Source organism: Ambystoma mexicanum, chromosome 8, assembly GCF_040938575.1.
Source record: "Ambystoma mexicanum isolate Mex_15411 chromosome 8, UKY_AmexF1_1, whole genome shotgun sequence".
In the NCBI taxonomy this organism is placed as follows: Eukaryota; Metazoa; Chordata; class Amphibia; order Caudata; family Ambystomatidae; genus Ambystoma; species Ambystoma mexicanum.
Window position 1 is genome coordinate 833,340,869 of NC_090929.1, and position 25,475 is coordinate 833,366,343.

The window sequence follows — 25,475 nt, forward strand, 5'->3', positions numbered from 1 at the left end:
AGCAATGAATTGTCTAATGTGCAGACACGAATGAGAAGATGAGCCCTATATTATGATAGGCAAGCATTGTTAAACTCTACACAAAAGACAACTCCCACTGACCAACTGGTATGCGTAACCACTTTCTCTAACTTGCTGTTCTAAATTAAAGGAATTATCAATAAAACTGGGATAAAATGCTACAATAAATCCACTTAAGGTCTGGTACAAGTGTGGGTTCAATAATCATAAAAAAAGGTTATCAAAGACTAAATAATGCCAATGCGATTGAGCGCTCAAATGTGAGGAACCTGTGATAGATCACTATCCATGTAGCAAAGGCACTACTTGTGGCTCAACAAAAAATAGCACCTCTACAGATATATCATTTTGAGAATTGTCACTTATTTGATTGGATGCCCCTCTGGTTTGCGATACTTTGGTAAAACTGCACGGAAAGTACAGATTTGTATGATCTAGCATAGAGGCCGTATAAAACATGCCTTCATGACAGCTCCTATGGTAAAACATTTAATCCAGGCAGGACATAAATACAATTAATTTTCTTGCATAGTTTTTCCTGAAGTGAAAGGCAAAAATCAAGTGAGTATAGATGCCAATTTACAGAAATTGGAACAAAAATCAATTTTTCAGACACAAAGTCATATGAATGGACTCAACGAAGAGCTAGAATGGCAAAATGTTCTCTGATTATCTATCTGAGTGTGTCTAATTGTTTTTTGACCTATGTCCGTAGGGGCTGGGTATTATTTACTTCATCTTCATTCATACCAGTTGGTGTGGACTCTACCCTATATCAAGAGCCGAGCACCATGGCAGAGAGACGGTGGGTAGAAGAGAGAGAGAGACTGGGAAAGAAGCAGAATGATTAAATAAAGAATTTCCCACTTCCTCTGGGTACATCCCATGATTACTACAGAATGGTGATGAGGATGGGATTGGTAAATGGCAGTGCAAGAAGTGACAGTGGCGCATAGTTTCTCTCCACACTCCACCATAGGTATATTCTCTTTTGAATTCAGCAGGGGAAGGAAGGCGAATTCCAGGCTGATACTTCCTTTGATGAAAAGATCAGGAGTTAAGATTATTGATTGCACGGTCATAGATGGGAAGATAAAAGGTGTCCAAGAACAAAATAAGATGCAGTATGACAGAGGAGGGATGAATCCCCAAAACCCAAGTGTAGGTGGATGGGTGAGGCTCAAATTGCCAAGTGCTTTGAGGGAGGTGCTGTCCATTGGGTCCCAGTCCATCTGGGAAGTAAATGTGTTGAAGAATGCTGTTGAGCTGGAAGATGGGAGAGTCTAGAATATGGAGAGGGTAATGGTGTGTGATGGTTTAGGTGCCTGATTTCCCTTTTCTCCCCCTTCTGTCCAGCTCTCCTCACCTGAACTGCCGGAATTACTGCTGGGATCCTGTAGCCGCCGTCGAGTAAGATAGTCCTTCTCCTTTTTTCGATGTGCCTGCTTGTCACGGAGGGAGGCCACCTTGACTGCTGCTGGGAACAGCTGGCCGGGGACCTCCCTTCCGGGACTAAGCCGAAAATAGGGGAAAAACCCCTGATGGGGAAAAAACCCTGGGACTCCTCAGGTTGTCAGCAAGGTAGTATTGTACGTGGCCGTGCAGGTGAGCAGGAGAAAGTAATAAGCAGGATCCGTGTTGGTTGCAGGAACAGCAAAGCAGCAGGGAGGTCCTACTGAGTGGAAGAATCCCCGAAACCCCTGCCAGCCAAGCAACTAGCGGGGCGAGGACCAGGAATGGGAGGAGGTCAGGAAAAAGCACCGGCAAGGCACCGGCAAGGCAGTCCAGAGAGAAAGCAGAGGAACGAAGGAAAAAAGGGGCGGAGCCTATCCGCGAGGACGGAACCGCAGAGAACTGAAACAAAAGTCGCCGAGGCACGGTGACTACAGGGAAAACTGGAGGAGAGAGAGGTAAGAGAAAAAACGTACGCCGTGAAGGGGCGCGAGAGCAGAGCAGAGCAGAGCAGAGTAGACGGAAGCTGAACGGGGTAGGAGCGAAGAACCAGGAAGCAACGAGGGCTTCCACTGGACAGTTGCAACGCAGGGACCGCTGGGCCGGGAAGGTAATTATACTCCCAGCGGCCCCGCGTCGTGAGGAAGAAGCGTGATGGACACAAAGGAGGGACTAGTGCCCTGCATACCTGTGTCCTAATTTCCAACGCGGGAGAAGCCGCCAAGCGGAACGCCTGCGGGTGACAGTATGCCCCCTTCCAGACCGTATCACCCCCGGCTTCCCTGGGTGCAGGCGGTGAAATCTAGCGAGCAAGCGAGGCGCATGCACCTGAGAAGCAGGTTCCCAAGAGTCCTCCGACTCCGGATAACCCTTCCAGGACAAAAGGTATTCCAACCTGCCTCGATAGAACCTAGAGTCCCTAATGTTGGAGACTTCATATTCTGCTTGAGTGGGGGTCTGTGATGGAGCAAGTCTGGGCACTGGTCTGTGATGGGAATCGAAATAGAAGTCTTTAAGGAGAGAGGAATGAAAGACTGGGTGAATGCGACTTAGAGAAGGCGGCAGCCGAAGACGGTAAGCCACAGGATTGATTTTGAGAAGAATGGGAAAAGGACCCAGATAACGAGGGGACAGTTTAGAGGGTCTTGTCCATTTGGGTAGAAACCGGGTGGACAGCCACACCTTGTCGCCTGGCTTCCAGTCCGGACATTCTTTGCGATGTTTATCCACTCCCATCTTAGATCGTCTCCTGCTGTTCTCCAAACTCTGTAATGCTGTGTCATGGGCATCCTTGATCTGATCTAACACCTCTTCGGCCGTCGGGGAATTGGTGAAACTGGGAATTTCAGGGAGAAAGGACTTAGGGTGAACCCCATAGGTACAAAAGAAAGGTGAAAGACCTATGGCAGAGTGTTTGGCATTGTTATACGAGAATTCTGCAGTAGGGAGTAGGGAAACCCAATTCTCCTGGTGTTGAGTGACGTAACATCTCAGATATAGTTCGAGAGTGGCATTAAGTCGTTCCGTCATCCCGTTGGACTGGGGATGAAAACCCGAAGAGAGTGCTCTCTCAATTCCTAAACGGGTACACAGGGCTGTCCAGAATCTCGAAGTGTACTGGCTTCCCCGGTCCGAGATGATCTTGTCGGGTAGACCGTGTAGCCTGAAAATGTCTCGTGCAAACACTTCAGCCATCTTGGTGGCTGTGGGAACCCCAGAAAGAGGGGAGAAGTGTGCCATCTTGGAGAATGCATCTACCGTGACCATGATGCAGGTACATGATCCAGATTCCGGGAGGTCTACAATGAAATCCGTAGAAACCAACCCCCAAGGGCGAGTAGGCATTTCAACTTGGGTAAGTAATCCCAACGGTTTCCCCGTCGGATATTTTGATCGGGCACAAATAGGACAGGTCTTCACAAAGTCTAGGGTGTCTCTCCTCACGGTGGGCCAGGAAAAGGTTCTCGAGATGAGCTCCAGAGTGTTGATTCCCCCGCGATGACCCGCAAGGCGGGATGTGTGACACCAATCCAGAATCTTCTTCCGCAGCGGGCCTTCCGGAATGTATAGACGTTTCTTGAAGAACAGCCAGCCGTCTTTCTCTTGATAAGGAGAAGTGGGGTGCAACGCAATTCGAGGAAGCTCTTGACTCACGGCGGTCTTAACCCCTTGTAGGAAAGTACTGACCTGGGCCAATATCCGATTGTGATGAAACATGGGTTCAGTGTCTAGTGAAGCCCTTTCCTTGCTGGAGTCCTTGCGAGATAGAGCGTCTGCCAGACGGTTAAGCGAACCGGGAATGTAAGAGATCTGAAAATCATATTGTGAGAAAAGATAGGCCCAACGAGCTTGCCTGGAATTTGAGCACTCCATTTCTTGGAGGGCTTTCAGGTTTTTGTGGTCAGTCCTGATGAGGAATGGATGCCTGGCCCCCATGAGTAAATGGCGCCATTCGTCACAAGCCAATTTCATAGCCAACAACTCCTTTTCTAGGACCGAATAATTCAATTGGCTAGGTGAGAGAGTCTTGGATAAGTAGGCTACTGGATGCTCCACACCGTTGACAGTCTGAAGTAGAACCGCTCCAATCGCGATTGCAGAAGCGTCAGTCTCCAGGATGAAGGGCAAAGTCTGATCTGGGTGGTGGAGGATCGGAGCCGAGCAGAAAAGATGTTTGAGTAGTCTGAAACTGTTTTCGGTATCGGGCGACCAGTAGAACGGAGAGGCCTCTTTCTTGAGTAGGCGAGTGATGGGATATACTACTTCAGAGAAGTTGGGGATGAATCTTCTGTAATAATTGGAAAGTCCCAGAAACCTTTGCACCTCCCGGACAGATGTGGGTGCGGGCCATTCGAGGATGGCCTGAACCTTCCTCTGATCCATATCTATACCCTCTTCGGACAGCTGATAGCCCAGATACTGCACGGAAGGGACCGCGAATTTACACTTCTCAGCCTTCACTAACAGCTCGTTCTTTTGTAGACGTTCCAGGACTTGAGTGACATGCCCGATATGTTCTTGTAGGTTGGGGGAGTAGATAAGGATATCATCCAAATAGATGATGACGGAAGTAGAGAGCATGTCAGAAAACATTCTGTCCATAAATCTTTGGAACACAGCCGGGGCGTTAACTAGCCCGAATGGCATCACCTTATACTCATATAGGCCGAATGGAGTGCGGAATGCCGTCTTCCATTCGTCACCCTGGGAGATTCTGAGCAGATGATAAGCGTTTCTGAGGTCAAGTTTTGTAAATATTCTGGCCCCTTGTACCGCCTCGATGATGTCGGAGATAAGTGGCATAGGATAACAATCACGGATCGTCACCTTGTTGAGACCTCTGTAATCGATACAGGGTCTCAGATCAGTAGAGTCTCTTTTTTTTATGAAAAACAGAGGAGCCCCTGCTGGGGATTTTGAAGGCTGAATCAACCCGTTCTTCATATTAGTGTCCAGATAGTGTCGTAACACAAGTTTCTCGGCCAGAGTAAGGGAGAACATTCTGCCAAAGGGAACTAGGGCATTGGGTACCAGATCTATGGTACAGTCTTCGGGCCGGTGAGGTGGCAGGATGGAGTGAAGGTTCTCCCGGAACACCTCAGAGTATTCTGAACAATAGTTGGGCAATGCAAACACTCTCACACAGTCCGAGGTATAGGCCGTAACGGATTCAGGGCCCTTCTGGCTCTTCGGAGGAAGACAATGTTCGGTGCAGTATGAAGAACCAAAGCTCAGCTGGTTCTTAGTCCAATCGATCTGGGGATTGTGTTTGCGAAGCCATGTGATTCCCAGTATGATTGGGAAATGTGCAGCCCGGATAATGTCGAATCTTACCACTTCTGAATGATGAAAAACTGTTAAGGACAGATCTTCAGTGGTATGGGTGATGAGTCCGGATGATAAGGGAGAGCCGTCGACTCCTTCTATCTTCTGTCCTTCCTTCCGGGGTATCCTGCGTAGACCGACCTGGTCTGCCCACAGGGTATCAACAAAGTTGCCGGCTGCTCCGCAGTCCAGTAACGCGAGAGTCTCCACCTTCTCGCCTTTTACCGTAAGAGTGGCAGTAACTACCATGAGTCTGGTATCTTCCTTGGGTTCAGAAGAAGAAACTGTAAGCGAAACATAGGGACGAGTAGAGAGAACTGGAAACCCCCGGACACTAGTCCCTATTGATGCCGAGGGTGCTCGTTTCCCTGCCTCTTGCTAGGCAATTCAGAACAATCCTTAAGAAGGTGTTGGTCTGACCCACAATAGGCACAAAGTCCCTTTTCCCTTCTTCGCCGTCTTTCGGCAGCAGTCAAAGGTGCTCTTGTGGCGCCTATCTGCATGGGTTCTTCTGACGCGGCAGTGGAAGAGCGACGAGGGGGAGAGCATGCCCGAACATCCAGGGGGAATCCTGAGCCACGTTGTCTGCGTCTTTCTGTCTTCCTTTCTTGTAGACGATACTCGATATGCAGTGCAGCCGTTAGTAGGTCCGAAAAGGTAGGCGAGCGAGTAGACCTTGCTAACTCGTCCTTAATTTCCTCTTTGAGACCCCTCCTGAAAATGGCATACTGTGCAGGTTCTGGCCAGCCAGCGCCAGAAGCTACTGTCTTAAAGGCCGAAATATATGACAGGACATCCAAGGAACCCTGCTTGACATCCAACAATTCTTCAGAAGCAGTGAATGATAATTCTGGGCGTTCGAATGTCTGTCTCAGAGAATTCTGAAATGCTGAGTAGTCTTGAAGTATGGCATTGTTGCTTATGACTAGGGGAGTAGCCCAAGTCAAAGCATTGCCGGTCATATTCGAGATTAGGAAGCCGACTTTAGCTTGATCCGTAGAGAAAGTGCGGAGTCGGAAAGTAAAGTAGACAGTACATGCCTCTAGGAATTCCTTCACCTTCTTGGGGGCACCGTCAAACTTTCCCGAGGATAGTATCGTAGGTGGTAGTTCTGGAGGAGGGGGTTCCCTGGCGAAAACCATTTGTCTAAGGAGGGCGTTCTCCGCCTTGACTCCCTGGAGTTCTTGAGACATAGCTTGGATCGCCTTCCAAAGCTCTTGCACTTGTCCCTCAGCGGACATCGTGTCTTTACTTGGCGTTGCAATCTGTGATGGTTTAGGTGCCTGATTTCCCTTTTCTCCCCCTTCTGTCCAGCTCTCCTCACCTGAACTGCCGGAATTACTGCTGGGATCCTGTAGCCGCCGTCGAGTAAGATAGTCCTTCTCCTTTTTTCGATGTGCCTGCTTGTCACGGAGGGAGGCCACCTTGACTGCTGCTGGGAACAGCTGGCCGGGGACCTCCCTTCCGGGACTAAGCCGAAAATAGGGGAAAAACCCCTGATGGGGAAAAAACCCTGGGACTCCTCAGGTTGTCAGCAAGGTAGTATTGTACGTGGCCGTGCAGGTGAGCAGGAGAAAGTAATAAGCAGGATCCGTGTTGGTTGCAGGAACAGCAAAGCAGCAGGGGGGTCCTACTGAGTGGAAGAATCCCCGAAACCCCTGCCAGCCAAGCAACTAGCGGGGCGAGGACCAGGAATGGGAGGAGGTCAGGAAAAAGCACCGGCAAGGCACCGGCAAGGCAGTCCAGAGAGAAAGCAGAGGAACGAAGGAAAAAAGGGGCGGAGCCTATCCGCGAGGACGGAACCGCAGAGAACTGAAACAAAAGTCGCCGAGGCACGGTGACTACAGGGAAAACTGGAGGAGAGAGAGGTAAGAGAAAAAACGTACGCCGTGAAGGGGCGCGAGAGCAGAGCAGAGCAGAGCAGAGTAGACGGAAGCTGAACGGGGTAGGAGCGAAGAACCAGGAAGCAACGAGGGCTTCCACTGGACAGTTGCAACGCAGGGACCGCTGGGCCGGGAAGGTAATTATACTCCCAGCGGCCCCGCGTCGTGAGGAAGAAGCGTGATGGACACAAAGGAGGGACTAGTGCCCTGCATACCTGTGTCCTAATTTCCAACGCGGGAGAAGCCGCCAAGCGGAACGCCTGCGGGTGACATGGTGTGAAAACGTGTCCATGGATGGGGAGTGGGAATGCTAATGGTAAGGAGTGTAGTAAAGCAAATTCCTTAGTTGGTAATCATTGTGGAGAAAGCTGCAGTGATTTAAAAAAGTGTTGAATGGCAGTAGCAACGAGAAGGAGCTGAGCAGAGTCAAGATCTAGAGCCCCTCCAGCATATCTGAAAGAGTATGTTCGATAGGAACTTTGTTGTAAGGAGGGAGGTGTGTGGTGATGTTAATGATATGGCACTCAAGACCCAAATGCCGCAACAGAGATGTGGTTGGTGGACGAGAGAGAGAATGAGTGAAAAGCGAATCACCTTCGGTTAAGCCGAATAAGTAAAGAGTTTCCCACTTACTCTGTGTGCATCCCCAGATTACTACAAGAGCCCACCCCCTTTTAACAGTGCAAAGTTAGTGGGCAGACTATGCTGAGAGTGAAGGTATTTCCTAGGACAGCCTCCAGAACCCACCAGACCTATGTAATATTCAGCTGCTGTTGTGGAAATTGAGGAGGTCTTCCTCATGCTGGGGAGGCATGTGAGGCGATTTCAATGGAGCATGCTCAATGTCCATTCACTCTTGCTATTCATCATTGGACTGCATATAAAATCATGGTGGCATGTCACTGGAATTTTCAGGGGTGTGCAGTCTTCATTTCTGTGTATTTACTATTAAACTATCGGTTCTAATGAAAGGCTGCCGTATTTGTATTTTATATTTGTCATTGTAACATAGGGGGCTCAATATGAATTTGCTGGTAATTTGGTCGTATTTCCAGTGGTCGAAGTGTATGAAAAGAAGTAGTGGATCTATGTTCCGTGCTGGCCTGCCCACACTCCCCACAAGCCCCATCGCCGGCGCCCTTCCCACATGCAATCTACATCCCCAACCAACGCGCCTGCTGTTTAAGAGAACGTTCAGTGCAGTGCACTGAAGTACAAGTTTCAACTTCTTCCTACACTTTTATTTTAAAACTAAGCCATCCCGGAACTGTTTAAAATAAAAGTATAGGAACAGCAAAACGTAATTAAAAAAAAGTAGAGGAGCACCGCTCCCAACCGCTCCTGCCCACTTCGACCATTGGGTATTCTTGTGGATTTACTGACAAACTCATTTACCATTGCTGCCACTCGGTGCTACAAACGTAACATGGGATTAAGAGTGGTGGTAAGCAGTGGTAAAGCAGAGTTATGTCCCATTTCTGGAGTCCATATGTTTCAAACACTCTTTAAAAGGCATAACACTGAGTGGAGAAGTCTGGTTTCCAGGTTACATACAATAGTAGGTTACGGGAATATACATTAGACACTCATCTAATCTGAACAGTGTGTACATTAGTGCATTAACAGTTTGAAAACATACATCAACTAATGTACATTTATGTATTTACAGTTAGGAACCGGGGAGAATATCACAAGGATGGGTAATGTTGCTGTAGTTTCCCACCAGAGATATGTGCGTTTTAAGGTTATATTAAAGCCCTGACAAATAGTTAAGATTTTTATATCGGGTGTTTTTTCAATGGAAGGCAGCTAGAAGAGAGAAAGATTGGAAGAAGGAGGCAGCGCCAATAGTATGGGAATTAGAGAAGTTGAGGAAGACATGGCATCTAGGGTTTTGTGTCAGAGTGTAGTAGGTGGGATACAGATGTAGCTGGGAAAGGTGGTATACCATGGCTAGATATAAAGACCAGAAGAAGAAACTTAAAGAGTCAAAATTGTTGCATAAAGAGTCATTTTGTGCTGAGACAATGGCCAGTGGTAGGGGAAGAGCAACTGAGGTCAAAGAACAGAACATACATATAGCGAAGTTGAATGGTTTCTTAAGGAGGAAAAGGGTGATGCCCCAAGTGACCACTGAAGGAGTATGTTAACCTGCTAAGGAGCCGTGTGCAGACCAGGGTTCTAGCAAAGTGAGACTGGAAGTAGGAGGAGATTGTGTGCATGTTTAGCATGTTTAGCAGGTTTAGCTTAGTTGCTGTGTCTGTGGAGGTGATAATCTACTAGAGTTTAAGGTTGCTACCAAAAAGAGCCCACAAGTTGCAAAGGTTGGGAGATGGATTGAGGAGGTCAGGTGAAAATGAAAGAGAAGGCGAGAGAAGTGATCAGATGTTTGAAGCGGGATAGAAGATCATTTTAGTTTGGGAAAATGTGGGCATCAGAGAGCAGAGTTTAATCAGTGATAAACAGCAGAGAGGTAATTGGAGAAGAAGGAGAAATATATGTGTGTGTCATCAGTAAGAAAGTGGAAGGATAAGTCAAATGAGAAGATTAGCTGGCAAAGGCAGTGGGCCAGATTCTCAAAACTTTTTTTGGCTCAAGTGAGAAGATGCGCCAAAAAACACGACAACCAAAAAACGTGACAGCCCAACTCACAAAGAGCTCCTGGATGTGTGCATCCTAGATGCTCTCATTCAGATGTCCTTTTTTTCACTGCTATGCATTTGCATAAAAGGGTACCTTTTAGGACATTTAAAAGGTCATCCCCAAGGGGCTGTGCTTTTAAATGCTCTGAAACGACGGACATCCCCCCTGGGCCTTTTACAACTGGCACAGGGGGAGGAGCAAATAATGGTAGGGTAATTTCTGACTTGCTATGTATTGTTTTTGAAGTGTGACAGCCGCATGTTAAACCACAGATGTCACACTAGCATTTCCATCCCCAAACGGGGATGGAGATGGTTTTAATTTTGTAATTTCATCAGATGGACCCCTTAACGACCCATCTTGGTGAAATGCACTGCCCACATGTGTGCTGGGAGCCTGTCATACATTAGTGTCGGCAGGGTTCGACTGGGCCCTAAAATTGTCTCGGGCACCAATGAAAAAGTGGCCAACAGTTAAAAATGACTTAGCATTCCTTTTGTGATACTGTTTGAATAGTAACCAAAGGCAGTTTTTTGATAAACTGTGATGCAAATTGTACATTTTAAAGAATGCTTCATTAGCAACACTGGTATATAATACTAGCCGCAGAGTAAATTAACTCATCAAACTGGCCCAAATTGGTTAAAAAAATGGCCCACTTTGGCCAAAAGAACTAGCCCACAACAGCATTTTGTATTTTTGTTTCGCCTATTGCCCTATTGGCCAGTCCGAGCCTGAGTGTTGAGAGCACGGCCCTGACACTAATATAGGCAAAGGGGCTGGACAGAGCATATTTGAACCACTGTCTAGCCCCTCCTAAAATGCAGTTACCGTTGAGAATAAGGTGACCTGCACACTTGTAAAAATAGCACAAAGAAAACTAGTGCTCTTTCCCTTTGATTTGTGCTATGCTTTGAGAACCTGGCCCACTGTGTATAGTATGAAAAGGAGGATATTTAATTCTGATCCTTGGGAAACCCCTACTGGGAGGAGGGGTCACAGAGAAGGTGCCAATGTTCCATGGAATAGAGAAGGAGCAGTCAGACAGCTAAGAAGCAACCTGTTCAAGGGCAGTGTCAGTGGGAGCCAAAGAAAAAGAGTTTGTAAAGGAAAGTAGAATGGTCAACAGTGTCAATTGTGCTACATTTGTGAAGAAGGTTGAGGATTGCTGAGAGTTTGGAGTGGTGAGCAATTGTGTGGGAGTTAGAGGTCTGGAAGGGTGCTGTGTTTTGTTTGTTTGTTTATTTATGTATTGTGCGCGCCGGACCCTGGGGTAGTAGGGCGCATGAGACAAGGAGATTTACAGCTTAGTTACAGAGGTTACAGGTTACAGAACATGAAAGAAAACAGGATATTCTAGGCTCCACAAGGTGAGACAAGTACAATTGCAGACGATACGCAGCCAAGCAGTCAGCTAATGACTAGCGTTTACATAGTAGCAGGTCAGTCTGTATCAGGTGCAATACATGTGGAGGTAAGTGGGGGAAAGTCGGTTATATGGCATTTTCGGTGAGCCATTTTATAGTGTTTATTCTGAATATGTTGAACGTTTAGTCCGATCTAAGTGCCTGAGGTAGGGAGTTCCACAATATAGCTGCCTTGTCTGGGAAGCTAGATCCTCCGATTGTAGTTAGTTTAAATCTGGGCACTAGAAGGGAGTTAGGGCTGACTGTTCTTGTGAGTCTAGTAGGATTTCTTCTGGTAAATCGTTCTGTAAGGTAGTGGGGGGCTTTGTTATTTAGGCATCTATGGATAAGGGATATTGATTTTTTCTTGGGTGGAGAGCCATTAGTATTTACGTCTTATTTCCGAGATGTGTGCTCTTCTGGGGATACTTAGGGCCGCTCTGAGTGCATTGTTTTGTAGCACTTGTACGTGTCAGTGGGCTGCAACTGGGGAAACTTGATTGGAGATTGGAGGGGACTGCACATGGTCTGGTAGGATGTCATCAGGTTGAATACTACATGTTCTATAACTTAAGTTGTTGCTGATAGTTCAATTTAAGCACTTCTCAAGAGCAGAGACGTTACATGTGCACAGTCCAATCCTGGAAATGAAGCATGTCCTTAATAAATGGCAATGATGGCCACCTGTTTACGCTCAAAACTGAATCCGCAAACATCAAGGTAGAATGTTGTTGTCCCATCTGTGACACCAGTGTCGCTATAGACTCATGTAACCCTGCACTCCTCACCAAGACTATCTAAATTCTTCGTTTAACTTTGAAGGCTATTTCACTATAATACTGAGGCATCATTTAAGATGTTAGTTATTGCAATGCATTACTTTCACTGTAGTTATTTGCCAGGATCAAATGTCAGATGCAAAAAACCAATAACAAAATCAGCAAGCTGTCTAGCGATATGAAACACTGCCTCGATTCCTCCCAGTTATGTTGCCGGGCTTCTCTGAGTCACGGTAGAGCAACCCACACTGAAAGGACGTTGCCCAATTCAGATACCTGCCCCAGTGAGCCCACCTCTCCTGTGAAGGTCCCCCAAAACGCACCAACTACCAAAGGTGAAAAAGTGAGATCTTCTAAGGGGAAGATTGAGTGTCGGGCCATTGGCTTAAAATTCATTTGGAGGCTCACAAATTGCTGTGATATTCTAAAATTGTGTTTTATAGTTTTATTGCAAAGTCATCTAGTATGCACCAGTGTGGTGAAATCATTAGCGAACCACGACATTGTGGCTAGCCATTTTTATTTTTATTCCTAGCACTATTCTGTGAGGAGATACCATTCATGACATGTGATACTGAACTGTAACGCAACAGTAGGGCTGGCTAAGGACTTTCCATCTATATGCTGATTTGAAAACTGACCCCATATGCCATTCACTGTCCCATTAGCGTATTCCCTGTGGAAACATTTGCTGTTTGCAGGAGTAATATGGCCACCTTGTTGATTTCATCTGAGCTGGCAAACAAGTCATGCCCTAACTTAGAACACAAGACATAAAACTAAAGTCACACTCCTCAGCAAAACCAGAGTAATGATGTTCCCTGCATGGTGCTGTCTGGGGAAATGACTCAATGGTCTGGGTTCCACCCTGAGCCAGTGTATGTTGGACCTACAGGAAGTATCGATAGGATCCCTTGGTCACTTAGCCCTGGTCCTGGGCTCTTGGCAGGGGACAGCCATATTGTTTAGCACAAAGCACTGGCAAGGGTCCACTCCTCACCTCCATCCCTCAGATCTATCAGGGAAAACACATCCAGAGCTCTAGAAATGGTCGAGAACTTCACTGTAAACTACAGACAAGTAGATGGATTTCAGCTCCACAAGTAAGAGAGCTTGAAATGAAGCCAATTCAGACCCAAATCTCTAACAGTGGAAAAAATATGTTCTCTTTATGGGAGAGCCTATCTAGTGAGCACAGGAGACAACAAGACCAGTGCTACAATTACCAGTTATCCCAATACCCCAACACAACCTTCTCTGAAAGTCAGTGGGAAATACAGCAACGGTGGCTGTCCTGCAGATACAGTGCTTCAAGCCTGTGACCTTACCAATGCGAACACACTCACCTGAAAAGCAGCAGTTCCATGACAATGTGCCCCCAAAATTAAATCAAATGCCATGGAACCAAATAATGCCGCTCACCATGCAGACCAAATCAGCCCTGATTTACCCAATGCTCAGAGCTTACCCATTCAGTTTTGAACAAGAAGCGCCTGTGTCAGGAGCAGCGCCACCCCCAGTCCCATGCCAGCAGCCTCAGAGGAAATGAGAAACAGATATAAAATCCAAAATGGCAGATATAGATAACAACCTGGGCCTAAATCCAGATATCACACCAGCCTAATCACAGCCCTTATTTTGTCAACATTCAAATGCGAACGCCATTAGGTTAAGGCCCACCCTGGGGGCAGAGGGAACACGCTATAATGCTGCCAAATTTCAATTGCTAGCTGTAGGGTGTAAGATCCAGAAACTTGACTTTGGAGGAGGCTGGAAGCTTGAGGGTTCTGGTTGTAACAAAACCTGAAGAGATAGAAGAAGCTGAAGAGATACTTGCAGTAGAGAGCAGAATGCAGTGGTTACAACAATTGTGCAGACTAGGTGATGATAAATGAAGAGATTCCAGGAGAAGGAGGTTACATAAAAGGTGGAGACATAGAAGAAGGACAGTCTAGCAGCAGGGGGGGTAGTAACATCAAGAGTGGAGTGTGAAGCAAAGGCGGTGGTAGATGCAGGAGAGACCTATGAGGAGATGGTGACATCATGAGTAGATCACAAAGTCACAGAGGTTGCATTATCAGAGGAGCCCAGGAGGAGGTAGTCTACATCAAATACAGAGGAAGGAGACACAGAGTAGGTGGTAGCAAGAGAGATCTGGAAATATCCAGTAACATCAGCAGGGAGAGAACAAAGAAGCAGGTGGTAGTAATAAGAACATGCTTGGATGAAGACATCAGACAGTGAGTGGAGAGTTGAGATAAGGTGGACTAGGAGCTGAGAGGGAACTGAAGGATGTGACAGCTACAAGAACGGATGATGCAAAGGTGGTAACCTTGGGGGTTGGGCAGTTCCAGATAGGACAACCTTGAACCTCATGCTTCCAAAAGTAGGAGAAAGAGGCAATGAGGTGGAGTTGGAGATTAAGGATAAAGAGGTATTATATTCACTAGGGTCAGGAGTTGCACAGACCCAGTCAGCCCAGCCAAAGATAATGACACAGAGAAGGAAGGAGGAAAGTGAGAATAATCAACAATTGAAAGAGAGGATATTGATTACCATTGATTAAGTAGCAAGTGGGAAGGTTATAGAAGGCCAGGGAGGCCCTAGAGAGAACCAGAGGGTGGGTGGACGATTGAGATGTGACAGGGAGAGATAGAGGTAGGTTGAGAGAGGACTGGGACAGAATCAGTTTGAGTCCGGAGACAGCTCTTCAGTTCTCCCTGCCCTCCAGAAACAAGGAACTGTCTTCTAACATGTTCTGAAGTCAGGAACAGTTTGGGGGAACTGGGCCTCGGCAAATGCACCAATAGAAAGGGGAAAATAAGAGGGTTGGAGATACCTGCAAAACCACATCGGGAGAAAGAGGGAAGGGATGGAACCTTCCAGAGCCTGTAAAGACCCCCATGTTGACTATGAGGGCCCAAAGGCCTAACTACTTGCCCAACAAATAAGACTTACTTTTGTTTTGGGAAAGCCCATCCGGCTCATTGCATTATTTTCATTAATACACTTATAGTGAATGGGCCACAATGATGTGTAATGTAGCTTTCATGCCCCGGTTGGGGGGCGGACATGGCATTTAATGCCCTGCCAGTCCGAGCTTAGGTAAGACCGAGTGAAGTAAGGGTCTCAGCGAGGGCTGCCGGACGTTAAACGGTAGGTCCACTGTACGAGCACATCTCCCGTGGGAGAAAAAAAATGTCACAAAAAAAGGCTACATCCATTAAAATAGAAAAGGGACTAGGTCCTTTTTCGGATAAGGGCAGCCATGGAAAACAGGTTCCAAAATGCCCACCGTCATGCAAAAAGAGACCTAGACCCTTTTCTATTTTTACCGGCAGCCATTTTTATTGACTTTGTTTTTTCACTGCGGGCGGTGAATGCACAATCGCGCCCAGGAAAAGCACATTGTGATTGGTCAAGCTGCCTTTCCTGGGTGTGAATGCCAAATAAACAGAATACTAACTTGAGAGCACGTGGTCTTGGCATTATTTAAATCCCAGCATTCCTTCATGGTGCCAAGATATGCACATCCCTGGCTTAGAACCTGGATAAAAGATGTGATGGAGGGAAGAGTTTCAGTTTGTCTTAAACACTCTCATTGCACTGGGCAGCCTTTCTATACCATAACCCTTTAGCCTTCTTCCCCTTTATAGTAGGGTCCAGCATTTGTAGTCAGTCAGGAGAGTGCAAGGTTAAGGAGCAGATGGTCAAATTGCGAATTCTCTTTAAAAAATAATCTAACTCGACCAACCAACCAACCAGAGACTTAAGATTAAGAAATGTCACCCTATTAGAAACCAGATGATTTTGCAGACACAGAACCTCCTCTCTTTCCAGTATGGTGGTCAAATACTGGTACCCAGTCCAAGGGAATTTTGCACCCTACAGCCCATCTGAAATTTTGGTAATAGTCAAAAAACCTGGCTCTTCAATTCTTATCAGACAGAAAATGTAACCTACACCAATCGAGCAACGCAAATTACGGAAAGTTAACCTACACTAATCGTGCAACGCAAATTACGTACCTAAATAGTTTGATTTTCATTTGGAGACACGTTCTAAGGGGCCACTATACTGGCTCACAACCATCCACCTGAAACACAAGGCACAACACTCAGAAACCCATAAAAGCTAGAAGACATCACATCAAGGCATTGCTGAAACCATACAAGAACGCCTTCCCTGTCTTCCAGAATATTTAAACCACAACACAGGAAATCTTTGTGCATCAACCACTAAAGCCAAACACCTCTCACCATAACGCAACTCAGAGAAAGAACAATAGTTTGAAAGCACTACAGAAACCTCACAAACCCACTGTGCTTTTTGACTGACCCTCACTTATTTCCACCTTACTCAACCTAGACAAACGCAAATCAGTCAGTCCACACTTGGCTTTTACAACAAAAAAACTCTCCCTAAACTTTGACCATCACAAACGTACAAATCTTAGCTACAACCATCATACTTATCCCCTGGCCAACACATGCCCACAATATAAGCATATGATCGCCCTTCTGGACACAAAGCCTTAAATGCTTCCTTCACCTCTGACCTAGAATGCTTACAAGAAAGCAAAGCTCAGGTTACTTCCAATCTGTAACCTCATCACAAAGCACTCCAATCTTGGCTTTCCCTCTCCTCCCAACTCTCCAAACCAAACCACTCTCTTCCAGATCTGACAGAGTTCCTTAAGACCATGCAAATTGCTGCCGTGCATGGTACAAATCCTAATAACATAACATAATCTCCTGATTCAGCCAGAAAACCAAATTTGACTGTGCGCCTTGGCCGAGACAGCTGTGTGAGTAGGCAGAGAGAACAATCACCTAGTGGTTTCTGGGCTCTCGTTTCTTCTGTACGGGTATCAAGAGAGTGGGTTATATCTCAAGGTGCCAGGTGCACTTTTAACCGTTTCGTTTTAGTCAGTTCCTGTGCCCCTTTGGAAAAGTGGCTGGCATTCCAGGATCTGTGTCTTGGGGGCATTGTACACTATGTGGAATGAAGACTGGATCTGGCTTGTAGTTTAGAACAAGTTTTTGTTTGGACAGGAAGTGTTTTTCGTTTTTTTTATTTTTTTTTTAATAGAGGAAGCCAGGTTCAAAGTCAAGGCATATGTTTGTGCACGCTTTGTGTTAAAGCCTCAGTACGCATATGGTGAGGAGAACCTGGTCATATTAATTGGAATTCAGAAGGACATACTTACAAAGAGCATTTAAAATGGGTGGTGGGCTGTGTTAGCTTACCAGCTGGAAGTAAGTGGTTTTGCATTGGAAGTCAGTTTTGTTGGATCATCAGAATTGAATAATTTCTGTTCGAGCTACCAAAAAAGAAGATGAGATTGGTTAATCATTAACAGATGTCTGAATGATAGTCCAAACATGTTTAATGAAACTTTAACAGTGCATGATTGAAGAGTGTGGTTATAAAAAGATACGCTGGCAGTGTCTCTTGGGTTGTAAAAGTGAGGGCTGAGGATGTACTCTGTAATTCTCGATGTCTATTGATGCAGCAGCTCAAGGAGGTTTGGAACTGTTTCCCTCTTTTTTTTGTGCTCGGAGTGAACCGAGGACAAGCGAATGTTTGCAGATGGTGCATCCGGCAAAGTCATGTGCAAGCAGACTCTGAATGTATTGTTTGCCTCAACACACAAGGGCGAGGCTATCATCAAAAGTGTGTTTCATCAGTAAATCATGAAGTCTCTGTGGGACATATTTTGAGAGACTGCCCTTCATCATTGGTAAATGCCTTGAAAAGGCCTTGTGTGCTTTTCAGTGAAGAGAGCACTCTAGACTGTGGTTTCCTATCTGAACGACTGGTTGCAGCTCGTTTGCTACAGGAGGATAAGACGGCACCTGAAAAGCAAGCGAGGAGTGACCAGTCACATAGTGTCAGAAACAATGTGCTGCAAGAGGAGGTGAATGGTTGGAGGGAAGAGGGGGAGGGTCAAGTAGAAGAATGTGTCTTTCTGCATGAAAATGTATGCAAGGAGTGGCTTACAGAACAAAGAAATGTGTGATGATACAGAAACTGGTGAAGTTGAAACAATGAAGATGACCAGTGGGATGGATAAGAGAGCAAAAAAAGGTGGAGGATGAGGCTGTGCAGAAGGGTTTTTAGAAAGGAGAAAAAAGATAGAAAATAAATCATATTGTGTGGGTTATTTCCAATTCTAAATTGAGTACTGGTGAAAAAGAACGTGTAGAAAAGAAAGAGGCAAAACCAGGTGGATCTGAGCCAGTTGTGGCCAAAGAGATTCGCAGTCCTTGCACAAATGGAATTCAAAGCTGAATCTTTTTTCTCAGGTGCAGAGTCAGACAGCTTTGAAGCAGTGGTGAGGAAGTGTTATCAACCAGCCTAAACATTGACCCAGTAGGTTGGAACTAAGCCACTTTTATTCAGAGACTACTCACACATCTCTTATGGTCATGTGTTTTCAGTGTTTCCCTACCCTTCAGTCTCTGCACATCTGTTCCTATTAGATTCCAGCTGCCTCAGGATGTCCATACTCTTCTGTTACAGTGTATCCACGCCTGTCATGTTCAGGTTCAGAGTATCCCCACCTCTCAGGTTCTTTTGCTCCCAGGGTTTCCACATCTCTCAGGTGCAGTATATCTGCACCTTTCGGGTTTAAGTGCTCACAAGGTTTCACTGCCTTCGTGTCCAGGGCACAGGCAGCTCTCCTGATCAAGTGTTCCTAGAGACCCCCACTCTTCAGACTGAGGGCATTTACACATCTGTGGCAAGTACTCTCAGAGCTCAGTGTCTCTGCTTTGAAGTCCAAAAATCGTTTCTCTTCTGTATGATTTTAGGGTCAATTCTTATGTGCTTTGGCCTCTCTAATCATATACCCCATCTCTTGTATAGGTTAGCTCTCCGTCTATAGAAGTTCTCATTTGTAGGTTCTGAATGAACAGGTACCTCATCCACAGGAGGAGGAAAGCCAGTCGTCCACGGGAGGTTATAAAATGGCCTGCTGCCATCTTGAATCATCTCTTGGTGCTGGATCAGTGCTGTCTTTCCCAATCTCCCTGTCACCTATGTAATGGAAGCTGTGGGACACAAGTGCTATTCAGAGGTCGACTTCACATGCTCTCGGATATGCAGCACGTACCCCTCTCTTGCAGGTTTGATTTTGGGCTTGCCAATATTCTGTCAATCTTCGAAGGATGAATGACTTAACAAGAAGTAGAAAACCATTTTTGACAAACTGTATTGTTTGCTGCCAAAATACTTGCCGTTTTGTCATTAATGTGAAAGTCAAACACACAGAGGATGGCAAGTCCCCCTTTTATTCTGTTCCATTGAACGCCAGGAAGGACATGTGACCCCTGCACACAGAAGGCGCCAGAGGTTTCAAAGGCCAGTTTGGCAGTGCACAGTAGAGCTGCCTCAGGGATCAGATTGCGCTTGTGGGGTATATTTATTTATTTTATTTCTTAAAAGGCTCTGCACGCCCGTAGGCCTCAGAGAGCTCTAAGAGAAGGGAATAAGCAGGAAAGGAAACAGAAGCAAAGACATCGAAATTCTGTCCAGCAAGATTAAACAGTAACGTCGTCACCTTTTTATTGAACATAGTAACCGATTGGGTTGCTTTAATGTTCCATGGCAAGACATTCCATTTAAGCAGGGAATTAAATTCAAAGCTACAGTCGCCAAAGTTTTTTAAATGAGAATGCGGCTGGTTGAGCTGGAGAGTGTCAGTAGAGCGAAGCACTCTACTGGATGATTTCCTCGCTAGTCTTTTGATGAGATAATGTGGTGCATTTGAATTCTGTCATTTATATGGAAGTGAGAGAAGTTTGTGTCTAAACTCTGTCTCACTGGAAGCCAGTGAGGTTTCTTCCTGAAGGCAGTGACATGGTCACGACTGAGCAGTTTGAAGCAGATTAAGGTTCCCTTGAGATGTACAGACTTGCGGACAACAACAATAGACCAACCGTGAGTTTATTAGTGAGGAAGCCACAAGAGATCTGTTTTTAAGTGTGAGATATGGCTGATCTGATGCAGTAATTTAGGGGGTAATTCATAGAATTCAGCGCACAAGTGGCGCACGCGGCTGGCGCACAGTGTGTGCGTGCGAATCCCTGCGCCAGCTGCGTGCGCTAAAATCCATTTCCGCGCACAGCGTATTCATGGATTCCAGCCACCAAAACTAGCCGTGGCGCACAGTGGTGCAGCGACCCTGCAGCAGCGCCAGTTACGCCCCCAAGAACGCCTCACGCGCAGGGAAAAGCCATCAATATACCCAATCCAGCGCAAAGGGCTGCGCTAACCCTGTACCAGCATGGCAAGCGGGCTACGTGTATCACTGGGGTGCGCGGGAAGTACCTCACGCGATTGGCCCTGTGCGAGCAGGGTACGCGTATCTCAAGGGTGCGCGGGAAGTGCCACACGCGATTTCAGCAGGGTACGTGTATTTCGGGGTGCGGGAGAAGTTCCACACGCGATTCCAGCATGGTACGTGCATTTCAGGGGTGCGTGGGAATTTCCACACGCGATTGGGCCCGTGTGAGCAGGGTACGCGTATCTCAAGGGTGCGCAGGAAGTGCCACACGCGATTCCAGCAGGGTACGTGTATTTCAGGGTGCGGGGGAAGTTCCACACGCGATTCCAGCATGGTACGTGCATTTCAGGGGTGCGCGGGAATTTCCACACGCGATTGGGCCCATGCGAGCAGGGTACGCGTATCTCAGGGGTGCGCGGGAAGTGCCACACGCGATTTCAGCAGGGTACGTGTATTTCGGGGTGCGGGGGAAGTTCCACACGCGATTACAGCATGGCACGTGCATTTCAGGGGTGCGCGGGAATTTCCACACTTGATTGGGCCCGTGCGAGCAGGGTACGCATATCTCAGGGGTGTGCGGGAAGTGCCACACGCGATTTCAGCAGGGTACGTGTATTTCAGGGTGCGGGGCAATTTTCACAAGCGATTTCAGCAGGGTACTTGTATTCCAGGGGTGCACGGGAAGTTCCACACGCGATTCCATCAGGGTACGTGTATTTCAGGGGTGCGCGGGAATTTCCACACGCAATTGGGCCCGTGCGAGCAGGGTACGCGTAATTCAGGGGTGCGCGGGAAGTTCCACACGCGATTCCATCAGGCTACGTGTATTACAGGGGTGCGCGGAGAGCACCACACGTGAATTGCACAGGGGCTACCCTGCACATGTCCTGCAGGCACCCCATCCACCATGGCCATGCCCCCCAGCCAACCCACATGTCAACTTGCACTACTGCCCACCAACGCATGTCCCCCTCCACCCCCAGCCACCAGGGGCACCCTCCACCAGGCCCCCACCCATGTCTCCCACCACCCACACCCCCCAGCAGTACAGGGGCACCCTCCACCAGGCCCCCACCCATGTCCAACTCATGTTCCCCACCCCGCCACCCCCCAGCACTGTGGGGCACCTGCCAGCAGGCCCCCACCCATGTCCAACTCATGTTCCCCACCCCCTCACCCCCCAGCACTGTGGGGCACCTGCCACCAGGCCCCCACCCATGTCCAACTCATGTTCCCCACCACCCCCACCCCCCAGCACTGTGGGGCACCTGCCACCAGGCCCCCACCCATGTCTCCCACCACCCCTACCCCCCAGCAGTACAGGGGCACCCTCCACCAGGCCCCCACCCATGTCCAACTCATGTTCCCCATCCCCCCACCCCCCAGCACTGTGGGGCACCTGCCAGCAGGCCCCCACCTATTTCCAACTCATGTTCCCCACCCCCTCACCCCCCAGCACTGTGGGGCACCTGCCACCAGGCCCCCACCCATGTCCAACTCATGTTCCCCACCACCCCCACCCCCCAGCACTGTGGGGCACCTGCCACCAGGCCCCCACCCATGTCTCCCACCACCCCCACCCCCCCAGTCACCAGGGGCAGCCTCCACCAGGCCCCCACCCATGTCTCCCAGAACCCACACCCCCCAGCAGTACACGGGCACCCTCCACCAGGCCCCCACCCATGTCCAACTCATGTTCCCCACCCCCCCACCCCCCAGCACTGTGGGGCACCTGCCAGCAGGCCCCCACCCATGTCCAACTCATGTTCCCCACCCCCTCACCCCCCAGCACTGTGGGGCACCTGCCACCAGGCCCCCACCCATGTCCAACTCATGTTCCCCACCACCCCCACCCCCCAGCACTGTGGGGCACCTGCCACCAGGCCCCCACCCATGTCTCCCACCACCCCCACCCCCCAGTCACCAGGGGCAGCCTCCACCAGGCCCCCACCCATGTCTCCCAGCACCCCCACCCCCAGCACTGTGGGGCACCTGCCAGCAGGCCCCCACCCATGTCCAACTCATGTTCCCCACCACCCCCACCCCCCAGCACTGTGGGGCACCTGCCAGCAGGCCCCCACCCATGTCCAACTCATGTGCCCCACCACCCCCCAGCACTGTGGGGCACCTGCCAGCAGGCCCCCACCCATGTCCAACTCATTTTCCCCACCACCCCCACCCCCCAGCACTGTGGGGCACCTGCCACCAGGCCCCCACCCATGTCTCCCACCACCCCCACCCCCCCAGTCACCATGGGCAGCCTCCACCAGGCCCCCACCCATGTCTCCCAGCACCCCCACCCCCCAGCACTGTGGGGCACCTGCCAGCAGGCCCCCACCCATGTCCAACTCATGTTCCCCACCACCCCCACCCCCCAGCACTGTGGGGCACCTGCCAGCAGGCCCCCACCCATGTCCAACTCATGTTCCCCACCACCCCCACCCCCCAGCACTGTGGGGCACCTGCCACCAGGCCCCCACCCATGTCCAACTCATGTTCCCCACCACCCCCACCCCCCAGCACTGTGGGGCACCTGCCACCAGGCCCCCACCCATGTCTCCCACCACCCCCACCCCCCCAGTCACCATGGGCAGCCTCCACCAGGCCCCCACCCATGTCTCCCAGCACCCCCACCCCCCAGCACTGTGGGGCACCTGCCAGCAGGCCCCCACCCATGTCCAACTCATGTTCCCCACCACCCCCACCCCCCAGCACTGTGGGGCACCTGCCAGCAGGCCCCCACCCATGTGCAACTCATGTTCCCCAGCCAACATGTCATCACAATCTAGATCCCTGGTCCCTATGGTCAGCCTCCAAATGCAAAACACCCACCCGAGTATTGCATCCACCCACTCATAATTTGCAATTACATCACAGAACACCAATTGCAAGTTCCGAAACAAACACATTTCCCTCACATACACCCAATGGGTGTCAGTGAATCTCAAAACACATATCATGAAATGCATGAAACCAATGAGATACCACACATTGAAGTTCACCAAAAAATAATATGTATTAAAGGAAACATAAATAGAATCAAAAATGAAGAAACAGAAACGTGAATGTACAAAAATGAAAAGAAGCATGTCCGTTAAAAAAAGCAAAACCAAAAATAAAATTCCAAAGTAATGTTGTCCAAAGTCAATGGGCCTCATTCCGAGGTTCGCGGTAAATCACTGACTTTACCGGCATGGCGGAAATACCGTATCCGCGTTGGTAGCAGGGCGTAAATAGCACCATATTCCGACCTCGCGGGCACGAGCTTTCCGCCATGCCAGTAAACCCCCTAGCGCCATACCGGTAAAGGGCGCGTCAAACCCCTTACCGACAACAACCGAGACGTAACTAACACCATCGCCCTCCAACTAGTGCGTAAATAGCGGTGCCCATAATTAACGATGATCGTAAATTACGGGCACCGTTAAATACCGCAAACGGAAATTACGTCATCGAACAGGAACGGGAAGCATCATGGCGGCCATCTTTAAAATCACAATCCATTGCAATCCTCCCCATACAGGACTCGTGGGCATATCGTGATAGGCAAATTAGACTCCTGAGACAAGCATCATGCCAAAAGCCTTAAAAAAGGGTGCTGCGCGCATCAGGAAGGAGAAATTCTCCCAGGACGAACTCCAGGTACTTGTTGATACTCTGCATGAACATGCAGAGACTGTATTCAGCAGCGACATGCGCAGGCCCACCATCCTCAGGAAGAAGGAGATATGGGAGCTGGTCTCGCAGAGGGTGAGCGCTGTCGGTAACACCCCCCGCAGCACAACGCATTGCCGCAAACGCTGGGATGACCTCCGTCTGAGGGTGCGGGCCATCCTCTCAGCAAACCGTAATCTGGCCCTAGAGACAGGAGGAGGCCCAGGCTCACCCATAAAAATGATGCCCTGGGAGGAAACATGTGCAGAGATGATGGGCACAGAAGCCATCGAAGGCGTTGGCGATATGGATTGCGGTGATCCTTCATCAGCTGACGCAGGTGAGTGCCATGAGTGTAAACAGTACATGCATCTCTAATGCAACTCATCACCAAGGGCAGGTCAAGCAGTCACATCATGTTTGGGCAAACCCCCCCCCCCAATGATGCCGTAACAACTGGGACCCAGGATGGTGTCAGGTGCAAGGCTGACACCCATATTGGGCATGCCACACAAAACGCCGGTCAATGTCAGTCACCACAGTACACCGCCAACATGAGTGACCCTGCCGACAGTATGCTTTTACCATCCAAGCAAAGCTCACAGTCCCACTCAGCACCCAAATGTCACCAAAACGCTGCTATCCCATCGTAATACCATTGTCTGGAAGTAATTCTGACACCCAGATCATTGCTCATGCTGTCTCTCTTCTGCCCCCCACAGGCACCGGTCATGAAAGTGAGGACCAGGAAGGCCCCCGGGCAAGTACCTCCCGGGCCACAGGCAGGGGACAGCACACACCTGCAACAAGGAAGAATGCACATGGCACACCACCTGCCCCAGCAACCCCCATGGAGGGTACACAACCCACATCCGCGGCCCTGGACATGCCTGCAGTTCTGCGGGACACATGCCCCACGTTGCACCATGAGGAATCAAGTGCGTCAGGGGAGAATGCTGCCATGTGCATCCTCGATGTGCCAGGCAGCACATCACCAAACACCATCAACATCGTGGAGGAGCCCAATGGCTATGTACAGAGCCCAGACACTCCCTCGTACAGCCAGGTTGCCCATAGCGACCCTGGGTCGAGTGACGGCCCAGGGCTCACAGGCGAAGCGGATACACCTGTCTGTCATGTGCCCACTTCCCCTGCAGGAAGTCCTGTAAGTCCTGCAGGCACGACAACACGGAGCCTGCCAACCACATCGGCCACATCGGCTGCAGAAACAGTGCGCTGCCAGCACCTCACGGGCATGATAGAGGAGTTCCTCCGGGCCAACCGGGAATCAGGGTCGGTGCTACATAATGACCTTCAGGCCCTGGGCGAGGTCATCAGTAGCAGCACAAACCGCATCTGTGAGATGCTTGGCAGGATTGCTGATGCCCTGGAGGCAGCACCCCCCAGACCACAGCCCCAGCAGGAGGAGCCACCCTCCCAGAGCTCCTCCACGCAGACCAGCCCGGTCCGTAGGTCACTGCGCACGATGCGCCGGAATGGAAGGGATGGCCTAGGCTCTGGC